The sequence below is a fragment of the Myotis daubentonii genome, chromosome 11 (genome assembly GCF_963259705.1).
Source record: "Myotis daubentonii chromosome 11, mMyoDau2.1, whole genome shotgun sequence".
Taxonomy (NCBI): domain Eukaryota; kingdom Metazoa; phylum Chordata; class Mammalia; order Chiroptera; family Vespertilionidae; genus Myotis; species Myotis daubentonii.
In genome coordinates, this window is record NC_081850.1 from 11,528,328 (window position 1) to 11,541,591 (window position 13,264).

A 13,264-nucleotide genomic window follows, 5' to 3' on the forward strand; every position below is an offset into this window, starting at 1 on the left:
ATTTCATTAAACTCAATTAGCTTGCAAAAAATCAAAATTTCAAGATCACAGTAATATGCCAATAAAAAATGCAAGATACTTTTAGTTTTCCTTGTTATCAGCATCCCTATTTTATTACAAAGCATTGGATAGTGAGAGTTAAGAAATTTTCAGCTTCACTTTTATCCTTCTCACTATAACTCACCTCAAATCACAGTAGTTACCAATTTATGACCTCCACCTCCTAAAAAAATAGTTATCACTGCCAATATAGAATAAACTAACAATGATTATTTGAAATTCACCTAAGTTAATATCCTACATGTTTTCAGGACCGCTGGGTTATAGGTTTAAATTCTGAATACACCTTCTTAAAACATTTCAACTTTCATTGCATAGTCTGTATTACCATGCCTTGGCCATTTTTGGTAAGAGACCAAAGTTTTTGCTTCAGGCTATTTTACCTTTGCCTAAGATGTTCTAACTACTCTGTCATGTGTGTAATTGTTTTCATTGCAGTTAATTCATGGCATTAAACCATTGACCTTCTCCTCCTTCTCCTTCTCCTCCTCATACTCCTCCTCCTTCTCCTCTTTCTTTCTCTTTCTTTCTTTCTTTCTTTCTTTCTTTCTTTCTTTCTTTCTTTCTTTCTTTCTTTCTTCCTTTCTTCCTTTCTTTCTTTCTTTCTTTCTTTCTTTCTTTCTTTCTTTCTTTCTTTCTTTCTTTCTTTCTTTCTTTCTTTCCTTCCTTCCTTCCTTCCTTCCTTCCTTCCTTCCTTCTTTCTTTCTTTCTTTCTTTCTTTCTTTCTTTCTTTCTTTCTTTCTTTCTTTCTTTCTTTCTTTCTTTCTTTCTTTCTTTCTTTCTTTCTTTCTTTCTTCTTCTTCTTCTTCTTCTTCTTCTTCTTCTTCTTCTTCTTCTTCTTCTTCTTCTCCTTTTTCTTCTTCTTCTTCTTCTTTGGTCTTCCTCTCTTTTTCTGCTTCCTCTACTTTTAAATGAGCATTTTTTATGATTAGCCTATCAATTACACATTGAGTGGACATTGGCTCATTCAAATCTGTGTTCTAGTAAAGCAGCCAAATCAAATGTGTGTGTGTGTATGTGCGTATGTTTAACCAGCCCATCTACTTGGCGTTTGTTTTGAGCAGCCGAGGCATGTCCCATCTTGACTAGCTTCTCTTGCACTTTTAATTCAATCAGTCCTTTACCTATTGACTATAAAGCATATGAATTCTTGTGGTGTTTGTGTGTGTGTTTGCTTGTTTGAGTGTTTACTTGTCTATTTGTTTTATTTTTTTTCTTCAGGTTTAAACTATAGCCTTCTTTTCTTCACTCACCAGTAGCCTGTACAGCTGAAAATTTTCTGTGCTATAAATCCACTTCTCTTTTAAATTGCCTATTTGTCTTAGATATTTGGTGATGGATAGGCACCTATGTTGGCACCACCTTAGTATCTTAGCAGACATCTCTGAGCCCCTCCCTGGTAGGATCCTGGACAGGTGGAACCTGTGGCTAACTCACCCCCTTATGGACAAACAAATACAAAGACCATGTTTCCCAATTCTACAGGAAGAAAGGAAGGAAGGGAGGAAGGATGGAAGGAAGAAAGGAAGGAAGGAAGGAAGGAAGGAAGGAAGGAAGGAAGGAAGGAAGGAAGGAAGGAAGGAAGGAAGGAAAGGGGAAGAAGAAAAGAAAAAACATTTAATCCAAAGTATATATTATAGTTTCTACTACTATCTCAGCAGCACCATAATAGTGGATAAGCATAAATGCCTTAGGAAATGGGTCAAAAAGATCACCATCAAGAAAATTGTGGTGTATTTTAAAAAGTGAACAAAAAATTACATGAGTTGTAAGAACACTAGCTGTATTCACCAAAAGAAATATGGGGGAAACTACCAGTTAAAAAAATTCAAGGAATAAATACACTGCAGTTCCAGTCAGCATAGTCATACCTCCTTCCATATTGGGTGAGATCTTGGGCACAGGAATTAGGAGGACGTGATAGAAATTAGAATAGCCTTATACATTAATTTTTCCCTCAAAAGGATACAATAAACATTTGGGGGAAAAATTTCAGCTGAAGAATGGGCAGTTCCGTTTTTGCCTGCTTTGTCTTCAGTATATTATGGGTAATTTATGTAACCTTGATGGATTGACAGTTCATATTACTTACTTAGATCAAGGACAACAGACTTTCACAAAATTGGACATTGGTCTTGCTTGAGTGTAACATGACCTACTTCTCTGCCCTCAAAGGTTGCTCATGGAAATCCTGATTGTTCTGGAAAAACAAACAGCACTAAGGTTCATCATAACTCGGAGTATAAAGTGGCAGACCTTGATTGGTTGTAAGGGAATATATATAAAACCTCAGAAAAACTGTGTGGGGACAAATGGGTTTGATTTTTTTTTAATTATTATATTACAAGTACTCACAAGCATTGTGGAAGCTTGATATTAAAAGTTACTTCCCATGGGACCTTCTCATGCTCATCCTCAGCATTCACTGTGGAAAAGTCAATGACCTGCCTCTAGTCAGACTTAATAGAGATACTTAATGAGTGCTCATGGGCCAAAGAGGAACAGAGACACAGATTTATAAGGCTGAGGCTCATTCACTACACCCTTTTAGAAACTTAGTAGGTCTGACTCAGCAAATCTGAGTTAGCTCTATTGAAGTGGGGGTTGATAACAATCACTGGGTTCTGCAGTCTTATCAGGGCCAGTTGCCTGATAGATACTCTGTTGTATGTCAGTGTTAATGGCCCCAATTTTCTTACTCCTCTCTGTATAGGTGTGCTTTGTCAGATAATTTTAGAGACCTGTTTATCTGACTTAACTGTGTGGCTGTCTTTGCTTAAAGGGATAATTGCAAACATGATGCCATAAGAAGCTTGACAGCTTTTTCCACAGCTCCATCAGCTGTTCTAGAACATTCCCAACTCTAGGAGAAGATGATGTCCATTACCTCTATTTCCCCAGATGACAACCAACCAAGAAGTAGATATGCAAGTGATCCTAAACATGACTGGAAAATGTTACCCAGCCAAACCTGGGTAAATTGTCTACCTGCAGCTTTATGAGCTAAACAAAAGGATATCATTTTAAGCCACTGAGACCAGAGGTTTCTTTTGCTACATCATGTTCAAAGATCACCTCTCAATTGTAATGTTGACCACTGCATGCAGACTATCCACAGTTAACCTAAAGTGTGAGACATTGAGAATTGTGGAGATTGTGGAGATTGCAGTATCTTATACTACTCTCTGCTTTGCAGGTTTTCCCTAGAAAGCTTTATTTATATCTGTACTTCTGTGACATACCCCTCTACTGGAGGTATATTCATATCCTTTCATTTAACAGTATTTGATTACAGGTATGTGTGTAGTGTGTGCATCTGAATGAAAGAGATTATAAATATAACCAATGAAATTTATAGAAAATTAGGCCAATAACAGAATTCCAGGGGCAATTAACCTTAGATTCATTTATAATTTCAACACCCAGGAAAATTTCATGATTGTTTCATTTTATGCCTATTTTATAAAAGAACAAATATAGATAAATGAATGATAAGCTTTATTTTTATTAATCTTTGTTTTAAAATGCTTATCCATTTAAGACCATGTAATAAGTGGCTACCATTTCCTAAGCATTGTAGCAGATACTGCATTCAAATGAAATTATATATATAATTTTATAACAGAGTTTGTTTATCATGATTTCATTTTATGCATATATTATTTCAAGTTATCATTATTATCTATGCATGAATATATCATGGCTTACTTAACCAAATATTAACTATGGGTCATTTATTTATATATTATTTCTTTATATACTCAATTCATTTAAATAAAAAATAGAAACATGCCTCTACATTAAGCTAGTAATCCTCTGTTTTGGTAGGTCAAAGGACATTGCTCCTGGTAGTTCTGGATGGTCACTGTCAGTGTTAGATCTCAGGGGCATGAGTTAGTTCAGTGGGTTTGCTCAAAGCAGCCAGGATTGACTTTAAGCTGAAGTAACTGGGAAGCATTGGAGGCAATGTAGTCAAGTCAAGAATGGTCCCAGGACAGAAGGGGTCAAAGACCAGCTCTTAACATTAGAACGGTAAGGGAGTAAAGCCAGTGTTAAAATGAAGAGTGTTGCACTACATACGCCATTCAGATATTTAGTGACCTTTTCTATCTCTACATGAATCAGAATCAGGTTTCAAACATGCACATACTCACCAGAGAAAGCACCGCCCATATGCTAAAGTCCTCTCTTTTCCCTATGAATTCTGTGTAAAATTCAGCTAGGTTGCTTTCCATTCTATCTTGGAGACTGTTTAGTTGAGAGATTTAATCTAAGGCTGTGGTGACTGATTATAGCATTAACACGCACATGGAGACTCCTGGATGTGATTTTAATCTTGAACTAAGAGAGTTAGTACTTATGGAGTTTCCTGTCTAAGGGAAGCAGGAACAAGATGTATCACCCATGAAATATCTACTGGCACTTAAGACTAGTTTTCCTACATGATGCGGAATGTTTTGATTGACATTATAGTCAATTTAATCACAAAATAGCTGTCAGCTGTTTTATGTTTCTGCTCATTCATGTAACCATTTCCCTGCGGCATTTATAGCAAATAGTGTTCGTGAGCATTGAGGTCCTTATAATCACTGAGAAGATTGCAATTGGATTTTGGTAATCAGTGGTTAACTACAACTATAACAGATAGTTTAAGATATGCTTTGCTTACATTGGGACATTAAAATTCCCAATTTCTTCTGTATTTTCAGTTTGAAGAAAAAGCTAATGGCATATTTCTGATATTTTACCCTTGTTGACATTACAAATTCTGCTGACAGTTTGACAGTAATCCTCTTTAGCATGAATGATTCAAGGAATTGCTTGGAACTATAATAAATTGCAGCAGAAACTTTAAACTACAGCATTCACCTAAAATCTTTGTTTTTCTAGATGAGCAGGCACATTTTAAAAATGAAAATTAATGTGCTAGAGCCTGAGGAAAATAAGGAGAGCCCATAATATTTTGAAAAAGAACAAGGACAGCCATGTGAATTAACAAGGGAGAGATTTATGGTGAAACATTAAACTTGGCAGGTAAATAGACTACCTGGAATCTATGATGGTCAAAGGCAGCAATAGTAGGAACCGATTCAAGACTGAAGGTCTTAGTAACTGAATTATTGAATCTAAATCAATTCTGAAAATACCAACGCGTCATACTGTGAAATTACTTTTCAAAAGTTATTAGTGGCGAGTTTCTCTGTGCTCTGTTAAAATTTTAAACATAACTTCCAGAAAAAGAAAATGAAGAATTTATCCCAAGCTTAATCCCTTGCCTAAGGCCGATCTGGAAATCATAATAGGGCTAAGGACCATTGAAACTAAACACAAATAATATCTTGCAATGTTACAAAATATTGCAGAGCAGTAAAAAATATTAAACTATACTTGATTACATTTAATTGGACTGGCAAGATACAACAGCCAGTACAATTTCACTGAATTTAAATTGGAGAACCTGAGACTAATTTCCAAACTAGGTCTATTGGGAATCTCAGAAACCCACTAACACCATATATATTGTATCACTGCAATTGGATAATTTTACATATCAACTTGGCTAGGCTAAAGGATACCCTATGTAGCATGGTAGTATGATTCACTTTATTTATATGGTTGAAAAGAAAGGTATTTCCAGCAAACATATTTGTAATATTCTTGTAATAAATATCAGTTTAAAGTGCCAAGTCCATTTTTTTAACTGTGAATAGAGAGATATTTCCAAGATAGTTCATGATTGATATCAATCATGAAAATAAATCCTCCCAAAATAATTGTTTGTATATTTTTTAAGGTGATAGTCAACATAATATCTAATCCCTGAAGCAAAAGAAAAATCAGAAATATATATACATATATGGTATAACTTTGTTTATTTTGTATATATTCACATATGCTTTAAATAAAGGTTGTCAAATAATATGTTATATGTCTACGCATATTTATATAATGTACATATTTTAAAATTTAAATTTTTTAGAATGGGCAAGATAAATTAAAATTTTTAAATGATTTTAGAGAGGGAAAGAGAAACATTGACTTGTTTTTCCACCCATTTATGCATTCCTTGCTTGATTTCTTGTATGTGCCCTGACCAGGATCAAACCCACAACCTTGGCATATCTGAATGGCACTCTAAATGGCAAGGGCAAGATATATACAATTTTTAGCAATGTAATTAGTCTGTTGAAAGCAAAAACCTAAAATCTAGTTCAAAAGCAGCTGCATTTTATAAGATTATTAAATTTAATGAGTAGCTATCAAAAACAAGGAGTGCTACACCAAAAATGTAATAGATAAAAAATTCATTATAAAATATCTTGACATGGAATTCTAAAACAACGTGGGGACCAAGATATATTCTAGAGGCCTGACTACTATGGAATTTGATAACAACCCCCCCCCCAAAAAAATAATCCTGCATTTTTTAATAAAAAATAGCATTTCCTTTAATTTTGTCTATAATTTTTTAGTTGTCAAAAATTTTAAATACCAATAGAAAAATCCTACTCAATGTTATCTTTTTAAAAAGAGGTGACTGTGGCCCAGCTCAATTCCAAAATCCTCAGTTTCCTTGCTCCTATTCTGGGAAAAACCTTCATCTACTGAAACCCATTTTTCTCAGCTCATAAAAAAAAGAGCACAGATAATAACATATTTTTTGTAGAGCTTTATAAAGTTAATTAATGTATATAAGGTACTTATCGCATGGCAGCACTAAATTAACTAATTGTACCTATTGTTAACTTTAGTTAATGTGCTGTGTTACATTTGCACACATGTATCACACATTTTATTTCAGAGATAAAATGCAATAGTTTATAATTATTTGGAATTCTAGACTAATGAAAAATGTTCTGTCTGTTAGAGTCTATCTCATTATAAATAAGAAGAAAAACAGTTGAATCATAATAGTATCTTTTCTAGTGGCTCATCAATTAATAAGCGAATTAATCAATCCAAAATATTACTTTAGTGCAAATTGAAAACAAGAACTGAACTTGATCTATGCTAGTGACTATAAAATATCATGGGTTCTACCAGGAGTTTAATTTCTATACCACAATTTATGCATACTTTTGCAGTTTGTAGCAATACTTTTGTGATACTAAATTTGTTTAAGTCAATATGATGATAGCATTACCCAAGTAAAACAATAAAATTTAGTCATTTCATGTTTTTATATTTTATAAATATATAAAGCAAAGTATACAAACAATCAATAGCCTATATAGAATGCTTAATATGTACCAGGTCCTATTCTAAATTCTTCACCCAGGTCAACTACTACACTTTTCCCTACAATTAAAAAAAAATTTATTGAGCTATGTATATTAGCATGTCCATTTTATAGATGAGGAAATTAGGTCAAAGAGAGTTTAAGAGAAGTGTCTTGGCTATTGTTAATAATAATGATATTAACATCATTGTAAATAATAAAGATAACATTTTGAGGAATAGTAATAATAATGCTATTAGTGGTGTAAACATTATAACGCCCATCATTTGAGATAGTATGGATGGACTTCGAAGGATTAAGTGAAATAAGTAGACAGAGAAATACAAGCATAGTATGATCTCGCTTATAAATGCATTCTGAAAACAAAACAAAAAACAAGTTCATAGAAAAAGAGATCAGACTTGGGCTTACCAGAGACAGAGGGTCAGGGGGAGGCAGGCAAAAGGTCCAAAGTTCTGATTATAAGACGAATAAGTGCCAGGGATGTAATACACAACATGACAACTATACTGTAGTTAACGCTGCTGCGTGGTCTACAGGGGAGTTGTTCGGAGGGTTCATCTTGAGAGGTCTCATACAAGGAGATTTTTATTCTTTTCCTCCTCTCATTTGATCTATGTGAGAAGATAAATGTTAGCTGAACTTCTTGTGCTAATCATTTCACAATATATGTAAATTCAAAACCCAAGCGGTGTGCCTTAAACTTATGCAGTGATGCATGCAATCGGTTCTGAATGATAATGGGAGAAAAAGAAGCAGCGCAGTTCAAATAGTGACACAGACAGTCTCACACCGGGGGCTGTGTTCTTAACCTTACACGTACTGCCTCTCACAGGAGCCAAATGCTAACTCCTTGACGGGGCCTTACCGCGGTTCTTCTCCCCCTTCCTCTCCTCTTCTCCCTTCTTTCTTTTTTTCTCTTTTCCAATTTATTTTAATCCCTCAGGCATCAATTAAAGTGATGTCTACTAGGTTGGCATTCAAGTATTCTTATTTAATTAAATTTTAACTGGAAAAGCGGACAGAGCTATAAAATTAAGTAGAATCATTAATGAATATATTTGAAAAGTAATTTAATAACTCTGCTCTTTTTCTAGTAGCTATACATGATAATGTCCTTAATTCCCTATATATTTTATTAGGGAGCAAAACCTAATAAACAGGGAAATTGAATGAGGGTTTTACACCAAACACTCCAGTGCAATTTTGCAATGATGAGGAAATCATTTGCACTTATCATGTTTTTATTTCCCTAACTACTATGCCTCAAAGCCATTTTTAGTAATATATAGTTCCATATACATGTTAGGCATAATTAAATTATATATTGTATGTCCTAACATTTAAATGTACACTACAGCTTACTGCCGCCTAATGAGTGTTTTTAGTGTTATAAGTACTGGGTTAAACAAACGTTCACTGTGCCATTTATTAGCTCTGTGATCCTGGGTGAATTTCAGCCTCTCTGAGCCTCAATTTCCTAAAATTCAGATAATATGTGTTAAATGTATGGAATTACTGAATATAGTGTATAGGAAAGTGCTTTGTAATATTTTAAGTATGCAAACATTTATTAGCTTCTTGTAATAATGTCCTGAAGCCCATACTGGGAATTGTCTAATGAGTGATACAAATTTCATAATAAGCACTATTTTATTTATGAAGTAACCTGGAATTACAAGTTACAGAACTCCATGTTTCAGTATGTTGTACAATATTATACATTCTAAATAGATGATGTGTCTTTTGAATGTAATCAGAAGAATAAGAGGAAAAGCCTGGCTGGTGTGACTCAGTTTAGTCCACGCATCAGGAGGGTGCCAATTGGATTCCCGGTCAGGGTACATGCCCCAATTGCGGGTTCGATCCCCAGTAGGGCGCAGGCTGGAGGCAGCCAATCCAAGTTTCTCTCTCATTGATATTTCTCCTTCTCTCTCTTCCTTTCTGTTCCTCTTTCTGAAACCAATAACAAATATTTTTAAAAATATATAAGCCCTAACTGGTTTGGTTCAGTGGATAGAGCGTCAGCCTGCGGACTTAAAGGTCCTAGGTTTGATTCCGGTCAAGGGCATGTACCTTGGTTGCAGGCACATCCCCAGTAGGAGGTGTGCAGGAGGCAGCTGATCGATGTTTCTCTCTCATTGATGTTTCTAACTTTCTATCCTTCTCCCTTCATCTCTGGAAAAAAAAATCAATAAAATATAATATATATATACATATATATATGTGTATATATATATATATATATATATATATATATATATATATATATACATATATATGTAATATATGGGTTATTAACATTAATAACTCATGTGTACAAAATACCTTGCAAGAGATTATACTTATTTTATTTAAAAAATGATCCGCTTGCCCTATCTGGTTTGGCTCAGTGGATAGAGCGTTGGCCTGTAGACTGAAGGGTCCCAGGTTCGATTCCGGTCAAGGGCACTTGCCCAGGTTGCAGGCTCAATTCCCAGTAGGGAGCGTGCAGGAAGCAGCTGATCAGTGATTCTCTCTCATCATTGATGTTTCTCTCTCTCTCTCTCCCTCCCCCTTCCTCTCTGAAATCAATAAAAAAATATATTTTTAAAAAGGTGATCCTCTTAAAATTATAATGCCCCCAAATCTTATTCAATTAATTTTGAAGTAGTTCATAAAGATAGTTGTAAGATATACACTGAACCCAAATATTGAAAATAACACCTGGGTGAGAGTTAATAAATGTATAAAATCAACAGGAAATTTATCAGAAAATCAAAAGATATTACATTTTTTATATATACCAGCAAATTTTAGCTTCGAAACATCTTATAATATATTCTTATTATAATGTCCACTACAAATATACACAGTAAAAGTTAACCAACTTAAATGTACGTTGTCTATGCAATTGTTTTGGAAAGCCTCAAATACACTACAGTTTTTTCATTCAGTAGTTATATTTTCATTGTAACACGTGATACTAACAATAAGGCGTAAGTAGGAAAACTAGTGTGAGGAAAACCCAGAGCCCTGGAGAAAACGAGGGAGCATTCCTGGGCACCAGTGATGGAGTCTGCTCTGTAGGGATGCTCCTCTGATAACTCTGCAGAAGAAATTATTGCCTCAATATTTATATCTCTATTTCTCCGTATCTAATTTAACAACTCATTTAACATGCTTGTAATTCCTGAGATAATATTAGGAATCTGTTTCATAATTCTGCCTCAGTTCTTACATGGCATTTAAATTCCTAGCCATTAATATATTACTGGTCTGCTAAGGTTATAATTTGAAAGTTAATTCCTATTGACTAAAATTAACCAATTCCCAATGCATTTTTATCATATGATAATAAAACATTGATTTTCATTTGATCAAAGTATAAAATGCCAGTAAATGATCTCTGATGAGGATGAAAAGAACCAACGCAGAATTTCTTCTGAAAACAAGTCCTTGCCTAGAACACATTCTGTTAGATACCTACAATCAAGGATCTTCTTTGTAAGCCATGGGTATTTTGTTGACATAAGGCACCCAAAATAGCATTACCTTCTTGACCCAGAAGCCAATGATAGGGTGTCCTGGCTGTGATGATATCATCCACCTCTCGTATCTGAACTTTGAAGGACAAGAGTCAATTAAAGCCTCCCCATTGCTTAACATAGTGTCATGCCATAAAAAATAACAGCCACCTCCCATCCAAAACAGTATTTCATGCCATCCAATATAGCTGCAAAATATTATTAAAAATATGTTATCTATAAAATACTTTTTAAAAGTATATTTTAATTCAATTTATATCCAAATGCTTTTTCAGAAGATTAACCTCACCCAATCCTCCAGTTGCTACCTCAGAAGTTAAAAATGTTTACACTAATTTGAAAGAATATATGCATCCCTTGCAGTTTTATTTACAAGGTCCAAGATTTCAAAGTAACCCAAGTGCCCATCAGTAGATAAGTGGATAAAAATGCTGTGGTACATACAAAATGAGATGCTACTCAGCCATAACAAAGGACATCTTACCTTTTGCAACAGCATGAATGGACCTAAGGGTATTATATTATGTCAAATAAGGTAGTCAGAGAATGACAAATGCTATACGATTTTAATGAGAAAAATAAGCAAAAAAGCAGAAACAGACTCATAGATACAGAGAACAGATTGACATGGATCAGAGTATTAGAGGGATGGGTGAAAAGAATAAAGGGATTAAGCAGTACAAATTGGAAGTTACAGAATAGCCATAGAGATGCAGATTGTAGCATGGGGAATCTATATATATAAAAGCCTAATGATTGGTTGACCAGTTGCTATGATGTGCACTGACCATCAGGGGGCAGGCACTCACTGCAGGAGCTGCCCCCTGGTGGTCAGTGAGCTCCCACAGCCAACCTCCAGCAGCTGGCCAACCTCCCATGGTCCCTTCCCCTGACCGGCCGGCCCCGATTGGCCCTGATTGCTGGCCAGGCCGAGGGACCGCGCCCATGCATGAATTCGTGCACCGGGCCTCTAGTATCGTCAATAATGTTGATATAATTGGGTATGGAGCCAGTGAATGCTTGGGGCAGCGGGTGTCCACTCTGTAGAGTGCGTGTTTTTCTGGCCACTTTGCTGTACATCTGAAACTGGTGCAGAATGCTATTGAATGTAAATTGTGATTGAAACTGTTTACTCTAGAAAGCCTGCTTTAAAATGGTCCTCAAAATGCCAGGCTCTAACAATATTCAATGAATTTACATAAATATGTATTAAACCTTTTAGCACAGCCTACCTCCATAATTCTGCACATATTTATGTCTGTTTCATCAAAAATAAAAATATGAATTAACTGTATTATCATGAATGGCAAGGTATTACAGTATTTTTACAAAGCAGGTCCTGATTCCTTTGGGAGACAAGATTCAGAAGGAGATTTTTCTTCCATTGGTGAAGATAGCTATTAATAGTTTCGTAAAATAAAGTTGCTTTTGTTTTTCTTAGGACTAGGGTACTTTGAGCTCATGTCTTGTTGATGCTCAGGCTTTGTCATAAATCATTCCTATTTTAAATGGTTCAATTTCTATTTAGAAGAATAAGTTCTGAGGATGAAGATAGGAAGAAAAAGACAATTCGTACCATGGAATGTTTTCTGTCTTGAATTATATTTGCTATTTTCCCCTCCTTTCTTAGTCTTCTTACTTAGTCTTCCCTTCCTTCCTTCCTTCCTTCCTTCCTTCCTTCCTTCCTTCCTTCCTTCCTTCCTTCCTTCCTTCTTTCCTTCCTTCATTTCTTCCTTTCTCCCTCTCTCCCTGCCTTCTTTCGCTCTCTCTCTCTCTCTCTCTCTCTCAACTATATATTGTAATCTATAATAATAAAAGCAAAATATGCAAATTGACCCAACAGCCAACAGCGAACAACCATCTGGATGACCTTCTGGACGAAGCTGGGGCTGCGAGGGTGGCCAAGGCAGCCAGGCCTGTGAAGGCCTACTCTTGTACAAATTTTGTGCATTGGGCCTCTAGTTTTATTATAAAACCTGTTCATATATACTATATTAGTTTAAAGATGCAGTTAGCCTATGTCAACCTAAATTTTTCTTTGTGAATCAATACTAAGAGCTGTTTTGCAATATCACCACTTAACTTTTCCACATGCAAAAGCTTGTCTTCCACAGCAGCAACAGAGACAGCCTAAGGGCAATATCAAATCTGAGTATTACTAAACAGGGGAGCATGCAAAGACCATAAGAATACCTCCATTTGACTATTCAAGTAAAAGACCACTTTAGCCCATAAGTTTATTGTGTATTACAGAGCACATACTTGCTTATCTAGTCTCATGGTTATCTCTGTGATGGTAGAGAAGGATGGGATCTAGTTCAGGGTTCGAAGTTGGTGGGCAAAATTTTACATCTGGGAGAATTACTTCCCTAATTGAAACAGTATGGAAAAAGGATGAGGTACAGGGTGGAGAGTTAAAAATTCCCTGAAAAGTTAA